This window comes from Acomys minous (assembly GCF_964271855.1).
Source record: "Acomys minous genome assembly, chromosome: 19".
Classification (NCBI taxonomy): domain Eukaryota; kingdom Metazoa; phylum Chordata; class Mammalia; order Rodentia; family Muridae; genus Acomys; species Acomys minous.
The window spans coordinates 33,613,440-33,633,645 of record NC_140499.1 but is presented as its reverse complement, the minus strand read 5'-3'; the positions used below and the strand labels follow the sequence as shown (position 1 = coordinate 33,633,645).

At 40.1% G+C, this 20,206-nt stretch overlaps 1 pseudogene across 1 annotated transcript; it reads right to left on the bottom strand.

Annotated features, from left to right (window-relative positions):
- Positions 1 to 19,702: 19,702 nt before the first annotated feature.
- LOC311590621 (protein CEBPZOS-like) lies at positions 19,703 to 19,932 on the bottom strand (annotated as a pseudogene). Its single transcript has one exon. The product of its transcript is annotated as a protein CEBPZOS-like (transcript).
- Positions 19,933 to 20,206: the final 274 nt, after the last annotated feature.

Below are 20,206 nucleotides of genomic sequence, written 5' to 3'. Positions count from 1 at the left end.
GGTCCTCTCTGACCTCAGCAATTTACAGACCTGGTGCTGTGCTACTGCTGTGGCCACATGCCTGATGCTTAAATATATTCCTTGCCATTTTTGTTTTTAATTTTTAACTTTTAAGTCTTAAATACTATGTGTGTGTGTGGAGATCAGCGAATGATTTTTCAGATTTTTTTCCTTCCTCCATGTGGGTCCTGGGATTGAACTAAGGCTGTCAGATCCATTGGTAAATGCTTTCACCTGCCAAGCTATCTCTCTATACTCCGTTCCTTTAAAATCTGGCTGCCTAAACGATCTTCTCTATTAGTACTTTGCAAAGTACTGTATTTATGCATTGTTGGAAAGTTTCTTTAGTATGAATGAGTGGTACTCTTGTATGTTACAAACTTCACAGAAATCATAAGAACAAAAGATTTATAGCTACTAAACTAATAACATAGATGAAAGCAATAAAACTTATCGGTCCAAAGACAGAATGAAAAGAACAGAGTGATAAATGGAAAACCAGTGACGTCAGAGAGTCAAGCCTAATTCTGTTGGTTCCTGCATTAAATGTAAATTCTTTAGGAATACTAGCAACAGTGCAGAGATTCAGACAGATGTCCCCAGGACACTGAGAACAGTTTAGAGAACTATTCATGAAAGCCAATAAGAGGAGTTCATATTTCCTTATCAAATAAATTTTACAATTCATTCATTAAATCCTATAATATTATATAATATCATTTATTTCACTAATATAACATAAGCCTTAATTAGGGAAGAATTTGTTCAAACGTTGGAGAAAGAAAACTTTGAGCACTTGGAAGAGCTGAGGTTGCTTTGTTGAGTTTTTTCTTTCTTTCTTTTTTTTTTTGTATCTTAATCTGTGAAGGTTCAGACATAATCATTTCTATAATTTTAGATTTTGCCTGCAGTTACACAGAAAAAAATATTTCATTTATTTTATCACTGGATACCATCCATATATGATAATTTCCCAAGGCCACGGTCTACTGAAAACAGCTTCTAAAATTGGAATCAGTAGGACTATTAAGCCCCACTGACCAGATGCTAGACAGCAAGTGGGTGACAGACAGCCAAGGGCTTTCCAAACAATATTTTTAATTTTATTTTTTTGGTGGCAAAATAAATAGATCTAAACATTTGGCTGATCAGTATCACTTAGTGTGAATGTACGTGAAGCAAAATGAATTGAGGTTGATTTTATATTCTTTGAACTATAGAAGTGAGGCCTGGCTGTAGGAAGTAAGGAATGTAGGCCAAACTACCCACACCCTCTAATACAAGTGCATTTACTTATTTGACCTTTAAATAAGTTCTTACTTGCAATTCTTTAACTTTCCTTTCTTCCAAACACCCATAAGCTTTAGCTTCTTAATAATTCTGCTGTCTGGTATAATTTTTAATATGGATACAATTACAACTTCCGAGTTTCTCTTCTGAAAGTTTTAGTAAACTTGACTTGCATTTCAGAGTCCTAAAATAACCCTGTTGTCAGATTATTTGTACTGCAGGTTTGCTATGATCTTTGATTCACCATCTTGCTTTGATTAGAAAATGTCACAATTTGACTAGTTTAGAAACACATTGGATGCCCTCCAACACTGGGCCCCCAGGTTCTGCCATCACGGACACCATGCATCGGTAGCCTTTTCTGGCCAATGCAATATGCCGTCATCATAGGCAAGGTTCGCTACAGCTTCTAATGCGCTTTGTGCCACGTTGTTCTGACATGTATAGTCTATATGTGAAATACTTTGAATTATAAACGTTAAGAAGTCAGACATTATTTTTTTTAATTAATATTTGAGTCAATTGTAAAGATCTCAGTCACAGGAATACTCAACCTCCATAAAGCAGGGGACACTCAGCTTTGAGTGAACAAAGAGTTTTCTGCAACAGATTTGCACGAGATAAATTCCTTTAGCAAATATTTTAAGTTTAGGGTTTCAAATAGCAGCTCTTGGATCTTTTATTTCAAATTATATTCTGGGAAGTATTTTGGCTTTCAGAGTAGTTTTAGACATATGGGCTGCAGATACATATTTAAGTGTCTATATTATATACAGATATACATAGTATTTATTTTACTGTGCTAAAGAGAAAAAAAATTAAAAATCAGCTCTGTGACCAAATCTCATGTTCCACAGCCTTGATTAAAAGGAGAGTTAATGAGCTGTCAATGTTAATCACCTAAGGAGTTAAGTTACTTCAAAACAGTAACTTAAACACACCCTTCGCAGTATCTCGGCTGTGATGCTTCCCTTTCTGTGTATAATGATAAAATGAAGACAACGAACAAAGATGACAATACATTACTTTAAAGGGTTTATTCATTTTTGTATGTTATGGGTGTTTTGCTGGTAGGTATTTTTGTGCACCACGTGTGTGCCTTATGGTCTCTGAGTCCAGAAGAGGTCCTTAGGTGCCCTGGAACTGAAGTTACTGTTGGTTGTGAGGGCTGGGAATTGAACCTGGGTCCTCCGCAACAACAGCCAGTTCTCTTAACTGCTGAGCCAGCTCTCCAGCCCATTACCTGTATTCTTAGAATGCTTTTACTACCTTGACTGTAAGCATTTGATTGGACATGTAACATTTTACTCTCTAAACTCAGCCAACTGGAAAAACGAGAAAGAACAATGTAAATATTTACACTTCCTGTAACCCATGCCAGATTGCTTTAATTTGTTTTTAATTGTAAATACTGTTAGTAAACTTTTTTTGTGTGTAGTTGCTTCAAAATTCTGTAAAAATCTAAAAACAAGAACAAAGATACCACAGCACAACGAAAAACCAATGCCTTCATTTCTATATTGCTTCTGTGTTTTGTCATCTCTCTCTAAGGATTTTGTCAAAGGCCCTTTCCTGAGCATGCTCAGTTTGAGACATCTTCTGCCTGTCCAAACCTGGTGGGCAGGAATGACTCTTTCTTTCAGAGCCCGGAGTTGCAACCAGACTGTAGGGGTCAGAGTCTGTGCTAAGCAGCCTAATGTGAAATAAAGTAACAACAACAACAAGAGATGTTGACATCAGTAATCCTTCCCAATATGCACAGCTTACCCCTTTAAGTTTCACTGAGCAGTTAACTTCGGTATGACCAGTCTATGTTACTGCATGCTTGCTCATGGCTGAATACTATTCCATCACATGGATCCACACGGCCAATCTGTTCTCTCTTTTTTTTTTTTTAATAAATATTTGGGTTTCTTGACAATGTTGGACTATTATGGCCAAATGTGCTATTACCATTTACAAACAAGGCATTTTGGTCATAAGTATTTTTTGTTTGGTCATCACAAACTTCTAATAAGGGAATTGCTTTTTGTTACATTTTCCTACTTCCGTTAGGACAATCTGTTATATTACTCTATTCATTAAATAATTACGTTAATATCATAGTGTCTCCCTGTCTACTGCTGACAGAAACCACGCCCACTCTACAGATAGTTAAGTAACTGGAGAAAAGATGGGTGAATAGTTAAGTGGGTAAAGAAGACTGTTACAGGAATAGAAATGTTGTTTGCCCTCTCCACACTTTCTTCACGTTGTGGCAGCTGGCTGGTGCCATATGCCCTCTGTTTCCACTGTTGGGGGTTGGTCTGGTGCTATGTATTCTGATGTTAATTATTGGCCCCCAAGATCTAGTTGCTGATCAGAGAAACAGTCTCACCTACACCTGTCCTTGTTGTGTACCTTGCTCTACCTATTTAAAATTGATTAGCTAATTAAAAAATGCTTAAGCTTGGGATTTGGCAGGAGAGAGGCCTGGGGTTGGGGGACCACAGGGGAGAGGGAGAGAGGAGACAGGTACAGGAGGAGGAAGAAGGAAGAAGAAGAGGTTGTGGTGGGTTAGCATGGAGAGAAGCGCATGGCTGGACTGGTGTGGATGGAGCCCAGATAGGACGGATTAAAGCGATGGGGGCTGGGAAGTGATCAGTCCCAGGTAAAAGGAGGTTATTCTAAAATACAACATGTGTCTTTATTGATTACCATAGTGGGTTAGATAATTCCTCCGTAATAATTATAGGCTAATTTGGTATTAAGCATTACTAGATTGTTTTTTATATTTTCTACAATTACCACCTGTCAACTTTAAATAGCGAAGCATGAGAAGGTCCCGATCTTGATGGTTACAGCAGTATCTAGAGGCACTGTTGATCCAACTCAGTCTGTGAGTTCTCATCTGAGTAAGTCTCTGTGGGCAGCGCTGCACCTTGAGTGCTGGAGTGAGAGAGAATGTATGTCTTACAAAGACAGCCCAGAATTGCTATAAAATCTGAGAGCTGTGACTCACTATTAAAAGAATTTGAAAGAATGTCTTCTCTCCCTCCCTCCCTCCTTCCCCCTCTCTGTTTGATGTGTATTTGTGAGGAAGGGGTTATCTCATTCCTGCTGAGAGCCAAAGCCTTCAGCACTCACAACCATGTCCTGAGTGCGCCTCTGAAAACCATCTTTACTGGCTTCTAGCACAAGATAATGCTTTTTGTTTTTATTACTGCCTTTTCCCCTTCTTTATTGTACTAAGGGTTAATCCTTAAATAATATATATATATATATATATATATATATATATATTTCTGCCTAATTATCTTTATGCGTGAGTTTCTTAGATCTGGGGTTTGGTGTCTGTCATTCATGCTGCACAACTACTGGTCGTTATTTTCAGCACTTCCACACTTCCTGTTTTGTGCTCTTCTCGTAGTCTGTTACCCCAGTTATACACATAATAGGCCTTTGGAAGTAGTTCTACAGATCTTGGATGACTTTCAAAAATTTATTTCTTATTGCATTTAATTTTGGAAAATAACAATTTCCCCATTTTTAAGTTCATTTTTCCTCTATACCTGTGTACCTCTATACCTCATGAGAGACATTGTTGATTTTTGCAACAGTTGAAGTGCTTCTCTTTTTCTGTTTTTTTCCTCCTTTAGAGTTTTCATCTGTCTGAATACCCACTCATCGCTCTTCCAGGCCATCTGCTCTTCCTCCCCATTGGAAAATGTGTTATCATAGACTTTCAATTCCCCATTTGAGGCTGGTAGCCCCTTTGGTATCAGAGTCTAGGTAGCTGACTGCTATATCTTTTCAGCTAATGTTTCCTCCAGGCTCTGGTGTCTTCATGGGGCACTGGACATGTTGTGCCGAGGAATTAAGAACTGAGAGAAGCTTTTGGAGTTGGGGATTTATATTATTCTGTCAAGGAGTTGGCTGTGCTTTGTGCTTGCCATTGATCCATGCCATAATATGGCTGCATGCGACAGTTTCCAAAGTTCTTGAGTGTTTTTGTTTCGTCTTCTATCCAGAACCTACCTTCTGCAGAGAAAGTTGTACCTCTAGCACCTGTAATCCACCATTATTTCACTGCGGCTCTGGTGGAAAGGTATGAAGAATGCTCGTCAGCCTATAAGCTCTTATAATCAAGCAGGGGGCTCTCTGGATCTGTCTGTCGGGCCCTCTAAACCCGGCAGCCCTTGCATGTGTCTCCAGCTTCCTGACCCGATGTCCCTGACTGGCCCATGCCCCCGCCCCGTTCCCCCCGCCCCCCGCCCCCTCATGGATTACTTATGCTCCTTCACTCCAAAGCGAAGTGTTTTCACTAGTTATTGGTGCTAGGAGAGGGCATGGCCACTCCAGGTTCTCTGCGTCGCTCTGCCAGGAATAAGCAGTGTGGCTCTCAGTTTGGCATCACGTGAGTCTGAGGGCATTTGACAGGTAAAATCCGCAAAGCCCGATCAATTTAGCAGTGGTGCTCTGGGCGGCAGCTTCTAACCTTCTCGGATGCTGTTCTGTCTCTGTTTCGTGTTTCCCACACATTTTGGACTGCGGCCTTCCCTAAACCAGGTTCTGGGGTTTGGCGTGTGCCTGTTGTCCCGCGGTAGCCAACAGAGTCACGATTTTCCAACAAACAAGAAATTTTGGTTCTAGATCCAGTATCTTAAGTACTTACTTTAGAGATGTGGAGGCTTTCCTTATCAGCCTTTCTGTCTAGAATATTTTTGATAACTGCTGTCATTTCTTTCCATACCTATTTGGGTTTCAGGATTGTCAATCTCACCCAAGTCTACTTAGACATCCGGTTGCCGTCTCTGAACCCTGTGACCCAGGTGTACCCAGCGCCTCCTTGAGCTCTTATAAGGCTTCTGAGCCTATACTCTCCCTGGTAGCTGCCTAAGGCCATATTCTAACCTCAAAGCTGTGACACAAAAGACAAGGTTCCCTTAAATCTCTCTGAGCTGGCTGATGCTTTCTGAATATTGTGATTCAGGTGTCTACTCTCCTTGCCGCTCATCCCCATTTAACTGTGACATTAGCCTTGATATACAGCGTAAACGACTTTCATTAGGACTTCAGTCTGAAGCCTCCACGTAAATATTCCCCTCCGAGGAATTGTAATTGCTCCTGATTGCAACCTACTCTACTTTTGAGCCTCTGGTTTTCTCTGGGGTTTTATTTGGAATCACTTGTTGCTAAGGCATCGTCTTGATTAGCAATGATTAATTTTCTATTCAGATTTTATAATAGTACATCAACAGACTAAAAGGTGAATTTTATTTTCTTTAATTCTATGTATTTGACCGAGTGAATGTGTCCTAATGCCTTTGTTAATCACAAAGTGAAATGATTAGGAAAAGCCACCCCGGAGAAGGATTTTTAAAAGCTACTAAAATTATTGCTTTTTATTTTAGTATGTTTTTATTTTCTCCTTAGGTATAAGCCACTGGAAAGGGATAATAACATGTTTTAAGACTCTGAATCATGCTTGGAAATGTGTTTATTTAGGGGGAAAAAGAAAAGATTTTTGACAACAGTTCTCTTTTTGAACTTCAAGATTGAGGTTTTTTCCCCCCTCTCTTTATGAGAAATAACAAAGCAGCTATAAAAAGTCTTAAAGTCAAGAAAACTAAAGTTAAAAGAAAATATAACTGTTTATCTATAAACTACACGTCTTGCGACACTTGGAATCGAATGCTTGTTGAGGGAAAAACCTTTTGGTCTCTCCTGAATCCCCAATTCCTACCTAGAATAGTGCCTTGCATAAAGGAAGAACAAAGTAAATATTCATTGCATGAGCTGAAGGTGATGTGATACCAAACTAGGAACGGAGAGACTTAGAATGTATCATTACATCATAGCTTTGGCACTCATGTCCCTGCTTCTTCTGTATAGAGGAATTCTGCTCCTTCTGAGCAGATACTGTGCCTTGGATTTTGACTAGATCATGAGTCTGGTTATTTACAACTTACAACAACCATACAGCAAAATTATTAGTCTCTTCATATTATAGATGAGGGGATATAAGCTGTGCAAGGTCAGAGAGCTAAAATAGGGTACCTTAAGGGACTAAATATTCATGTGCACATGACTGCAGCTTCCATTCTGCATCACAGGAATGCTGGGAAACATAGATGCACCATATTCAGTAGGGCGCTTTGTACTTTTTTGGAAATAAAATCCCATTATATGTCTAACATGATTTTTTAAAATATGGTAATAGCAGAGCTACTGCGCATATCTTGAAAATTTATGTAACTGGTAACAGGAGTAAGAAAATATCATCTGCAAATATTCAGTATTTCTCACAGAATATGCAATGATGCATCTTTTATTTTCCAGAGACTTCCCTCCTCCCAGCCGCAGCCATCTGGCTCTTTTCTACATCTTCCTGTCTCGGTTGAGCTAAAGGAACAAACCGATCTGCAAGGAGCAAATCAACCTCTCATTATTCTTCATGTGTAAAGAGGTAATTCTGACAACAAGCATAGCCTTCGTAGACTGATGCAGTGGAGAACGTGTGTTTACGCAACAGAAAGTGTTTTCTCATAGAAGAGAAAGGATAGGAGTTCTTGGATGTGGAACGCTGTGCCTTAATATGGAAGCTAGTTCCCTCAAGCAAACCAAGTCAGGCACTTCTCTGGGAGATTTTTGCAGAGGGTGCACTTGAAAACTGCTGTAGAGGTGTTGAAGGAAACTGTCAGAGTTCATGAGTAGAAAATGAAAGCAAGGAGGGAAAAAAGAAAGAGAAGGAGAAAAGTTGCGTCCCACTTATAATTCAGTGAGTCTTGTATCCACACATCCAGTCCATGCTCACCTCTCCAGAGACTGTGCAAGACCAATAAATAAAAGAAGCGAGGATTCCAGTATCACTGAATATAAAGACCAGGACAAAAAAATGAAGGCCATCAGTGGTTGTAGAAAGGTGAAATGGGGAGAGTGACTGGCTGTTACTCTGGCCATCTTCTCTTGAGCAAGTGACATTTAAATAAAGACTCATTTCCAGGGTGTTGGTGCTGCAGACCTGGAATCCGAGCACTAGAGAGGCAGAGGGAGGAGGGTTGCAAAGTTGAGCCTGGCTTGGGGTAGGTACATGGTAATTAAGACCTTGTCTGGCTGGAAAGCAAGAGAGGATGAGGTGTGTGGAAGAGGAGAAAAGAAAGGAGAATGGCTTGCTTGCCAGGAGCACCTAGCTCTGTGCAAATTGGAGGGAAGACTTTCTAGAAGAAACCCAGTGCAAAGTTCTGAGCAAATGCCTGAGGTTGACATGAGAGGGTAACATTTCCTCTGTGCAGATATAGCGTGAAGAGAGCATGGAGTGAGTTAGGGGGGTTGGTGGAGAGCTGATCTACAGAGTTGTGAGGCTCTGTAGGCCAGGGTAGGAGTTCTGGGTTTTATTCTGTGTACATGGCAGAACTATTGAATGTTTAGAGGTGGCTGGGAACAGTTCTCTGCCTTTCCCTGTTATAAGGCATCAAGGCAAGCTACTCTCCAAAAAAGAGGCTTATAGGGACTGTGGGTTTTGAAAATTGTACAAGGCTTCATGACATGGCAAGGGGGTAGGAGGGGGAAGAGAGGGGCCAGGGAAAGAGACAGAGACACACAGAGAATGAGAATTCATGCACATATATGTGTGTGTATGTATGTATGTGTGCATGTATGTATGTATGTATGTATGTATGTATGTATGTATGTATGTCTATATACATCTAGGTCTCTTTCCCTCTTCTTAAAGTTAGAAGGTTCGATCACAAGGATTCCACTCTGACTATTTGATCTATGCCTCATCACTTCTCAAAAGCTCCCCTACTAACCCTCTCAGTCAGATTAAGTTTTCATTTACTTGTTAGCTCACAGTTGGATTGACCTTCAGTACAGGAAACCTCAAAGGGCATACTCAGTGTCTAAGACCTTGGTATTACAACGTGGAGAGTGAATCTCCAAGGAGAATATAGTTGAATGAGCTTGTGATGGTTGTGCACACTCACCAGTCTTACACAGTAGACATACATGCAAGTTTTACATATATTTCAGTTAAAGAGTATTGCATGACTAACGAAAGAACCCATACTTAAATTTGCAATGCTAGTCTTCATTATTGCAAGAGCCGCCTAGACTTTGTATTTCTCAGTTGTATCGTACATTTCCATTTGTCCCTTTTGTTTTGTTGAAGCCGCTGATGTTTTTAGTGATATAATTTTCAGGATGTCAGCTTTATTTTTCTTTCTCTCTGTACAGAACATACTGTATACCCTCAGGAAATTGTGCCCAGCTGTAAAAAGGTGTAGGCTATTACACTTTTGTAATCCTCAGCGCGACTTCCATTTCACAAGAATCCCTGCTGAGAAATGGCTTTGTTTAAGACACATGGATACCTGGAGTCTTAAAAGCGTAAGAAATCTCGAATATAAAGCTGGCAAAAACCACGTTTCAGATATTATTACAATTACATAATTATTGTGTGAGATGAAAGACATTTCACGATTTACCTTTACACTTATCCGTGACAATCATTGCCTGCCAGCGTTTTGCTCATGAAGCCCATGGGGAATTTGATACTGCTGACAGTAACTAAATGCTCACAGTGTGCCAGGCAATAGCTTCACAAACAGTATCTTAATTTTTTTCAAGTGTGTGCTTCAATCCACTGCTGCATGTGCCAATCAAGTACTGGATGTTTTAGGATACTTACTTACTTGATATCTGAAGCTGTTGGCCTTAATGAAGAAAATATATTTTGAATTGTAGCAGATACTCTTATGGGCACTCTAATGAGGATCTGGATTTGAGAAGAGCTCACTGGAAACACTGGAACAGTGGGAAGGAGTGTCCTGGTATCTGTTCTCTATCCAGCGTCATGAATTAGATGTCACTCTTTGAGGATTCATACTATAGGCAGAAAGAACATCAACAAGGGACTTAATGGGGCCCCAGAGACGCCAAATGACAGTCAAATGACAAAGACAGTTGAGTAGATAAATGTGGCTGATGCCCTCCCTCATGCTAAAAGACCATGATAAGACTCGGAGGGAGGATCTTTCAAGGAACATGACAGAGTTATCCCTCTCAGGCTGTCTTCTGATTTTTTTCTAGAATACAGGAGAAGGAAAATATCAAATTCCTCATGGACTTCATGAGCAAAACACTCTATGGTCAAATGTCTTCAGAAGCTTCTTCTTTCTTCCACCCCCTCTAATCACCCCCAGCCATCTCAACATCCTGGAAATAATGTGGAGCTTCTGTTTTGTGGTCACATATTTGGAGGAGGACTTGAAACTCCCCTTGTCCGTTCTGATTCCCTGCTGCCGCAGGAGACAGAGAGTGGGAATCCAGAGGGTGGAGGTGGAAAAGGAAGCAGTGAGGACCAGGGAACTCTGCTACCTTCACTATCTTGACGTCAGAGCGTGTCTAGATGCAGCAGAGGCAAGAGTGGTGCTTGGGAAACAGGGTTGTGGTGGAAGCTACTCTAGAACCCTAAAGTGGCTCAGACTGGAAGAGAAGATACCGAATGCAAACAAGGCTGGAAGTGGGGAAAGGCAACAATAGGCTTTCTGTGCCCTGAATTATGTCCTGAGGGACAGGGTCAATTTAGATTTATGTCATTGGCACTACTATAGCAGAAGCTGAGATAGTAATTTAGTGTAGGCTCTGCTGCCCTGGGGACAAGAATGGTAGCAACCCTAATACTGGAATGCACAGATATATGACCTTTTAAGACTGCAGGAAAATGTCTTGTTTCTGGTGCAAAACACATCATTGTAGAAAAAGCATCCAATACTTTATTTTAAAAAATATTTATTTTTATTTTATGTGTATGGGTGTTTCGTCTGCATATGTGTCTGTTACCACATGCATGCTAGGTGCCTGCAGAGTTATGGATGGTTGTGAGCTGCCCTGTGGTGCAGGGAATTGAAACCAGGATCCACAGAAGAGCAGCCAATACTCTTAGCCATTGAGCCATCTCACCATCTCCAGCATCCAATTCTTTCAGCAGAAAGAGTTCTATACTGTCAAGGAAGATCAAGTCCCTGGGTCAAAAAAGAGAAGCGATTAAGGAAGCCAAGTAGGTGTCTATCAGTGTAATAGAAGAAATAAATAGGGTATAAGTAAAAAAATATAAAGCATATGTTCAGGTGACAGGATTTTGGAAGGGAAGTAGGTAAAGGAGTATGGGTTTTAGTGATGTGTGTGTGTGTGTGTGTGTGTGTGTGTTGTTGTTGTTGTTGTTGTTGTTGTTGTTGTTATTTGAGAAGGGATCTTATTATGAAGGCCTGGATGGCCTCAAACTCTGTATATAGATCAGCATGCCCTCAAACTCACAGAATCCCTCTATCTCCTGAGGGCTGGGATTAAAGGTATGCGCCATCACACCTGGCCTGGGGTACTGGCCTGAAGCTTACAGAATTTGAAATGCCTTGGACCACCAGAGCTAGTGTAGTCAAGAGTCCTGTGGATGGACGCCTACAAGTCTCCTGGAGCTGGTCGAGGAAAATAGATTATGTTTCCAAGAGAAAACACCAACACACAGCAGCAGAGATCACAAGTGTAAATTCCCACATAATAGAGCTGAGGGTGCTTTGTCAGCCAAAGCACTTTCCTCTGGCCCCTTAACTGTTGCCAGGCTCCCCAGCCACATCCTTTCTTTCTTGTTTTCTGCCTTAAAGAGTCCATAACTTGTCTTTTGGGCCTCAACTTAAAATCTATTTCTTTTATTGGTGTTCTTTTCTCCAAAAATCGAGGAAACACGAAGAAAGTGCATTTCTTTTCTCGAACGCCTTGGGACTCATTTCCTAGCTTCTAACTTTGCAAGTGCCCTTCAGTTCTCACCTGCTTTTACAGCTGGCTTAGACTCTGAGTGTGGCCTTCTGCACACACACAAGCAGCAGGCAGGGTTTTCTTTCCCCGTGGGAGCTAATCTGTAGAAAGCTGTTGGCCACAGTTTGGACAGTGTTAAGTAAGTTCTGTGAGCAGCTATAACCTAGATTTATTATTCATTGTTTGTGTTCATTCCTGTGCCCTGACAACATCGATCACACATGGAGGATGTATTTCCAGAAGCAAGTGCAGAAGCCACACACGGTTCCTTAGAATATAAAAGATAAAATAAAATTCAAGTGAAAAGATATACAGGCAGCTCAATGGTTTAATAGTGCTGATTCTGGAAAATATTTCAAAGTGTAAGAAAAATACAAGCCTAGTTTTTTATAATTTAAATTTTAAATGTTCCAATTTTTCTATATCTTGGCTATTTTTATTACACTATCTTCATCTTGGCAGAAAAACAAAGTAGAATGTGCAGCATCCATTTGGGGCAACAACTTGAAACTGATGTTTTGAGAGAACCTCCTTTTCTTCTTTGCGGTTGTTTTACACTCACAATATGTGTAGAGCAAGGACTGCCAGTGAAAAGGCTGTTGAGAGACCATCCTCAGAGTGATTACATTTGTTGGAAGGCCCAGACCACACTTTTCCTTCCTTTAGCTACCTGAAAGAGTCCCTTGTCTTTTTCTTCATATTCACCAATTTCTCTGCACTAGACATTCTGTATTCTGCATAGACTGGGGTGCCCCCCAAACTCCATGATAACTCCAAAAAGCCCCATTCACTTTTCCTTTTGGTTATACTGTGTGGCAGAACTCAAGAGTGAATGTGGATTGCTAGGTGGTGGCTCAGCAAAGAGATTCAAAGAGGAATGTGAATTCTCACCTAATTTTTTTATTTTGGATTAAATGTTTTCTTTTCCCCCATTGGCTTTAGTGCTAATCATGACTGTGCATGGGGCTTGGGTTGGTTTTCCAGCTCCACAAAGGGTCCCTGGTAGGAGCTGATGACCTCAGTATTTACAAATGTTCAGGTAGCTTGCACGCCAAGAGCCGAGGGGAGACATACACTGTTTAAAGCTTCCAGAAGCATTTGATTTTGTGTCTAACTTAGCTCGTGTAGATTATTCTACAGGCATAACATGGAACCCCAAATGACAAAGCAGGCAAAGCTACATCCACAGTGGGAGCCCATGGTGGCCTCCTAGTCCTTGTCTGCCCGGTTTAACTGGACATTTCTTTTTTCTCTGTTGTTGCCACAGGTGTAGAGGGAAGAGGAGCCTCTCCCAATGACCCTGGAGAAGTATAGTAATTGGAATGAGTAGAAGGGCCTCAAAAACTGAATTAAAAAAATTAGTTGGTATTGTGACAGTTGTATTAGGATAATAGCCTTAATGAAAATTCCAGTTTAGAAAAATGTTCCTTCATAGAGAAGTCGGCTTAGATAACTTAGCACAGGACACTATCACTTATCAGAACTTGGGTTTTTCTATTGTCAGTTTTTTTTTTAATGGCCAGAATGGTCATTCTGATAGCAACTATAATGTCACTACATGAAATTGGGGAGGATTGGCATCTTAAAAAATGTATCTTACTATCTATCCATGGACATGGGATATTTTTTCATTTATCCAACTTTTCTTTAGTCTTTAGACAATGTTTTCCACTTTTCCATCAACAAATTCTATGCTTTGTCTGCCTACGGTATTTCAAATGTACTTTTGGTGCTAGCATAAGTTGAATTGTTTTCTTGATTTTATCTTAGGATTAGATGTGGACTAAAGGCATGTCTTCCTACCTCAAAGATCTGAGTTTAGAAGTGGATCTTCCTAATTCAAATAAATCAAAAATCCCTCTCAGGCTTGCCCTCAATTCTTAGGGTTTGATTAATCCTCGATGTAGTCAAGTTGACCATCAAGAAAAGCCATCACAATGCTTTTGTTTTTTTTTTTTTTTTTCTTAATTTATTTTAGCCCCATACCTTTCTGGTCAGGAATTTTCAGGTCCCTGTGGACTAGAAGTAGTGAGGACAGAGGTGCTTTGTTCCCAATCGTGGGGTAGGAGCTTTGTGTCTGATCATCACTAGGTATCAGTAAGGTTTACTCAAACACCTTTTACTAAGCTGAAGACAATCTTCATGTTTCTAGCTTTTTACATTGTTTTCACTGTAAAAATGTGTTACTTCTTGTGAAAAAAAATTTCAGTGTACTACAATGACAGTATGGCTTAGAGCTTCCATATTTTGAAACAACTTTGCATTAACTGGAGAATTCAGTTGGTTGCAGCACATAATCCTTTGTACGAGCTGCTCACAAGAGGGTCCCAGCATTTTTCTCAGTATTTCTGTATCTAGATTTGAAATCAATGCTAGTTTTTTGTTGTTTGCTTTTCTCATGGTCTTGGCTGGTTTTAGTCACAGGGCAACTCTAGCTTTATTGGATGTGCTTCTGGCTTTTCTTTCTTCCTTTCTTTAACTCTTTCCTTTGTTCCTTTTATTCTTGGGAAATTTCATGAAGTATTATTGGCAGTTTTTCTTCAGCTTTTGCCAAAACTCACCAGGTAAGTCAGGGCATTTTGTTACTTGTCATGTTTCAGGGATAAAACCCCCCTGGCAAAAGCAACTTAAAGGAGGAAGGGTTTACTTTGTCTCACAGTTTGAGGGACAGCCCATCATGGTGGCAAGTCCTGATGAAAGGAGTTTGAGGCAGCTGGTCAGATTGCATCTGTTGCTAGGAAGCAGGAAAATGGATGCTAGTACTTGGTTTGCTACCATCCCCTTAAACAGTTCAGGAAGTAAGGTCGCAGAACAGCATTGCCATTGCCAGTGTGGGGCCTCAAACCTCAACTGATTAAATGAGCATCGTTCCTCACAAGTGCGCACAGACAGTAGCTAATCCCACACAGGAGCTTCCGAGCCTGTCAGGTTGACAGTTGAGACTAACCACCACTCTAATCTTGTTCTGACCTTGCTTTGTAAGGAGAGTTTTTGATTGTGTGCTTTTGTTTCATTATGGAGTTTGAGTTTGTCTTTTCCCCCTCTACATGATCTGCTTTGTTCTCATATCATTGCTTATGATGTTGCATCATATTCCTTTTCCTGTTTGTTAGATTGTCAGTAATAATCTCCTTATGTTCTTAAAAAAAAAAACTCAACCGGGTGTGATGATGCATGCTTTTATTCCCAGCACTCAGGAGGCAGAGGCAGGTGGATCTCTGTGAGTTTGAGGCCAGCCTGGTCTACAGAGTGAGTCCAGGACAGCCAAGGCTACACAGAGAAACCCTGTCTCGAAAACAAAAAACAAACAAAGACAAAAACAAAAACAAATTAACTCCACATGAGGCATAGCTTTACCTTAAGACTCAGCAATACCACTCCTGGGCATATACCTGAAAGATGGTCCACCATACAACAAGGACATTTGCTCAACTGTGTTCATAGCAGCCTTATTCAAAATAGCCAGAATCTGAAAACAACCTAGATGTCCCTCAGCTGAAGAATGGATAAAGAAACTGTGGTACATATACACAATGGAATACTACTGAGCTATCAAAAACAAGGAAATCTTGAAAATTTCAGACAAATGGATGGAACTAGGAAAGATCATTGAGTGAGGTGATCCAGACCAAGAAAGACGTGCATGGTATATACCCACTTATAAGTGGATATTAGCCCAACATAGATATCCTCTGAGAGTCTCCATTCAGTGGGGGATCAGGACAGATGCTGGGACTAGAAGTTGGACTCTGGTCAGAAGGCTGAGTATGGAAGAGTGGGTGGATGGAAGGACCAGGAAGGGTCTGGAGTTCCACAAGGAGACGATTAAGGCCAGTGGATCTGGACCCAGGGTCTGGCCACAAACTGATGCACCAACCAAGAACAATGTATACAGAAAACCTAGACTCCCTGTTCATACATAGCTAATGGACAGCTCATTCTCCATGTGGAGTGGGCATGGGTGGGAAGAAGAGGATCAGGGACTGCCTCTGACATGAACACTGGTGCCTGCGGTTTGGTCTCTTCCCCTTGGGCTGGAAGGTCTCTTCCAGCCTTGCAGGAACACAGAGGAAGGGCATGCAGCCTATCCTGATGAGACCTGATAGGCTGTGGTCAGATGGTGGGGGAGGAGCCCTCCCTTCCCCCAACCCCCCACCCCCATCCAGGTCAGAGGACTAGGGGAAGGGAATAGGCAGAAGAGGGAGGCAGGGTGAGAATGGGAAGACACAAGTGAGGGGATAACAATTGTGATGTAATGTGAATAAATTATAAAAATAAAAAATTAAAAAATAAATACAAAGGAAAAATCTCTTCAAAGGAATTTCTTGTTGCAAATAAAAAAGTTTTAAAATAAAAAATATTAGTTCGGCTATTTTTTTTATTGGTCAGTCTTTTCAATCTTTGCAAGAGACCAACTTCAAAATTTCCCATTCTTCCTCCTCTTCCTCCTCCTCCTCTTCTTCTTCTTTACTTTCTGCTCTAATCTTCATTCTTTTTGTAGTAATCCATACCTATGAATTTCAATGAAATCACTGCATTAGCCTCATTCAATATTTTCGTATATAGTCTTAACATCTTCATTCAGTGTCTTCTCACTTAGTGAAACTTTAACTATTTGAGAGTGTACTGTTTAATTTTCAATGTATGATTTTTCCCAAATTTTCTACCTCCATTCTGTTGCGAACCAAAGGACATACTTTACATAATCTCAACTTTTCTTAAAATTAATGAAGTTTTCTTATGGTCCATTAGATGCACCTGTGAAGGTGTGGCCATCTGCTGAGCACAGTGTGTGCTTTCCCATCACTGGCAGCTGTGCTTTATAGACGTCAGTTAGCCAGCTTGTAGCTTTGTTCACATCTTCTGTTGCCTCATTAATTTCTCTGGGTTTGTCCAACTATTATTGTGCAATTGCCCATTTGTTAAATCAGTCAATTTTTGCGTCATCATTTTGAGGCTATGAAATTTGGTAAATGTTTGATGGGTGTGTTTATTGTGATTATTTATTCTGTCTGGTGCTAGTGCCTGCTCTCTCTGCTTTGACAACTGTTGACATAGTGTGTCTTTTACAGCCTCTGAACAGATTATGCCTTTGAATATATAGCTTATTGTAGGAAGCTTATGGTTAGATCATATATTTATATTTACTTGCCTTTGCCTTTTGATTAGGATTTTAGTATTGGCTTTTTATATCTTTATTGGAGTAAAGTTCACCAAAGTTCTATATTTGTAAAATATGAAGCATGATGCTTTGACATAGACATACACAAAGTGATTATCTCATCAATATATCCATTCTATAGTTGATTTACTTTTTATAGTGATAATACTTAGGATCAAGCAAGGCTCTTAGCAAGGCTCAAGATCACAAAATGTTTATTAATGAGTGTGTAATAAAGTGGACTCACCACACTGTACACTAGACCTTTAGAACTTACTCATCCTGTATAGAGGTTTTGTACCCTCTAACCACCACCTTCCCATCCACACTCCAACTGTGGAACTGACTGTTCCACTCCATTCCTATGAGTTTTCTAAATTCTACATTTAAGTGACATCATACAGTATTTGTCTTTCTGTGCCTAAATTATGTCACTTAGCTTAATGCCCACCAGTTTTTATCTGTGCCACAATTTACAGTGATTTCCTTCTTTATAAAATAGTATGACATAGTGTGTGGAAATGTGCATATTTGTTTTCCTCATGCACTCATCCATTGATGAGAATGTTTGATGACTCCATAACCTGTCTGTTATCAATGATGCTATGATGGACATTAGGCTTGAAAGGCTTCTGCATGCTGATTTTATTTCCCTTTGATACATCTCCAGCACTGGGATTAGTGGGTTATATGGGAATTCCACTTTGATTGTTTTCTAGAAGTCCTATACAATTTTACTAGTTTAAATTTATACCGTCCTTGTACAAGCATTCCCTCCCCTCCCCGCCTCCAGCAGCCAACCCTCACTCTCTTCTCCCTGCTTCGGCAGCAGTCCTCTAAGGGATCTGATGTAATAGCCCGTGGCCTTCATCTTGTTCCTGTAATGACTAATAACATTGGATATGTATCACATACATATTAACTTTTTGTGTCTCTTCTTTTGAAAAATGTTTATTAAGGTTATCAATTTTGATATTTATTTGTTTTATTTTATGCGTATAAGTGTTTTGCCTGCATGTATGCATGCATGCCACATGCATCCCGGTGCCTACAGAGGTTAGAAGTAGGATTTGGAACCACTGGAATTGGAATTACAGATGATGTGAGCTGTCATGTGGGTGCTGGGGACTGAACCTGGGTCCTCTACAGGAGTAGCAAATGCTTTTAATCATCGAGTTATCTCTCTGGCCTCTATCCATTTTCTTTCTTTTTCTTTTTCTTTTTTCCAAGATAGGGTTTCTCTGTGTAGTCCTGGCTATTCTGGACTCACTTTGTAGACCAGATTGACCTTGAACTCTAGAGATCCTCTTGCCTCTGCCTCTCAAGTGCTGGTATTAAAGGTGTACACCACCACCGCCCAGCTCGTTTTCAAAACCAGGCTATTTGTTTTCTTGCATATGATTTTCTTGTGTGACCTCATGCACTTCGCATATTGAATTCTTGTATGACATATGACTTGCAAGTGTTTTCTCCTTCTTGTTCATTATTCCTCACTCTGTTGTTTATTTGGCTGTGTGGGAGAAGCCTTTTTACAGTGATACGATAGCAATGTGTTCTGAAATTTTATTTCATACATTTATTAGTTCTGACAGCACTATCAATAAAGGCTTTAGGGTTTCTCTGTAAGGATGTCCTTTGCAACAAGAGGCTGTTTTAGTCCTTATACTCTCAGTCAGATCACATTTATTTCTTTCTCTTACCCAATTTCTCTACCTAGGACTTCCAGTATGATGTAGAATAGAAGTTAAATTCTTAGAACCTTAATTTTTTTCCCCTCACCTTGGATAAAAGTTCTCAGACTTTCATCAGCAAGTGTACTGGTAGGTTAGGTTAGTGAGATCCGGCCTGATTATGTTGAGGCTCATGTGGGCTAGAGAGATGTATTGTGTATGCTGAGGCCCATGTGGGTTAGTGTTATGCACCCTGTACTATGCAGAAGTATATTATTTTTGTGCTCAATTATTTGAGACTTTTTATCGCAATGATTTGGACTCATGTTAAAGCCCTTTCCATCATACCTTAATTTTTTATTTTGTAAATGCTTTGTACTACATTTGGTTGTATATGCTGAACGACCCTTGCTTCTTGGCTTCCCATGGAGACATCCCACTTGATAATAGTTGATTTGTTTGCTTGTTTTTGTTTTGTTTTGATGTGCTGTTAAATTTGCTAGTAAGATGGGCCCTTATTCGTGAGTATTTAGATTACAATTTCCCAATCTTTTTTTTTTTTTACTTTTTAATAGACATTTTATTTTCAGTAGCACCAACAAAAGTTTATTGATAGTACAATAAACACACTTCATTCAGCTTTTTCAAGCCCAACGAGTAAGACCTGAATAACAATTTTTATTTTGCTCCACATAGTACAGACTCCATCCATTTCAGTGGTGGAATTTTAATCCTGAGTGATACTGTTGGTTTCTTGTAAGGATAAACATTGATCAGTGACCAAATCCTTAATTTTTGCTATTCAACCATTTTTCTTGATCTTGTTCTCTAATTCCACACAGTCCAGACTGTTCAATGGGTGTGTAATAAACTTCCAAAATGAAGGGAAATCTCTTGTTCATCTTGGCTTGAGTTCATCTTCTGAAACAAAAACTAAGCTCCAAAAACACCCACAAGTTCAACTGCTAAAACTCCCTTAAAGATTTTCTTTGCCAGCAGTTCCATGGTTCGAGCCATCCTGAGACCTCTCCAATTTCCCAATCTTAACATGGTGTTAAGAGTGACACATATTCAGCACACACCAAATACTGACTTTTTGATCTTTTCCAAAGCTAGTGCCAAGCAACACACACCTCTCCCAGTGCCAGAAAGGGACAGCAAGACATGGTTTCCCATCAGCCACATTGACTGTGACGTCCAGACACTCTCTTGTAGGTCAGGTGTAGTAAGTGCACTTTAAGCATACAATATTTCAAACTTGGATGAGTGTGCAGGATGTAATCACATCACA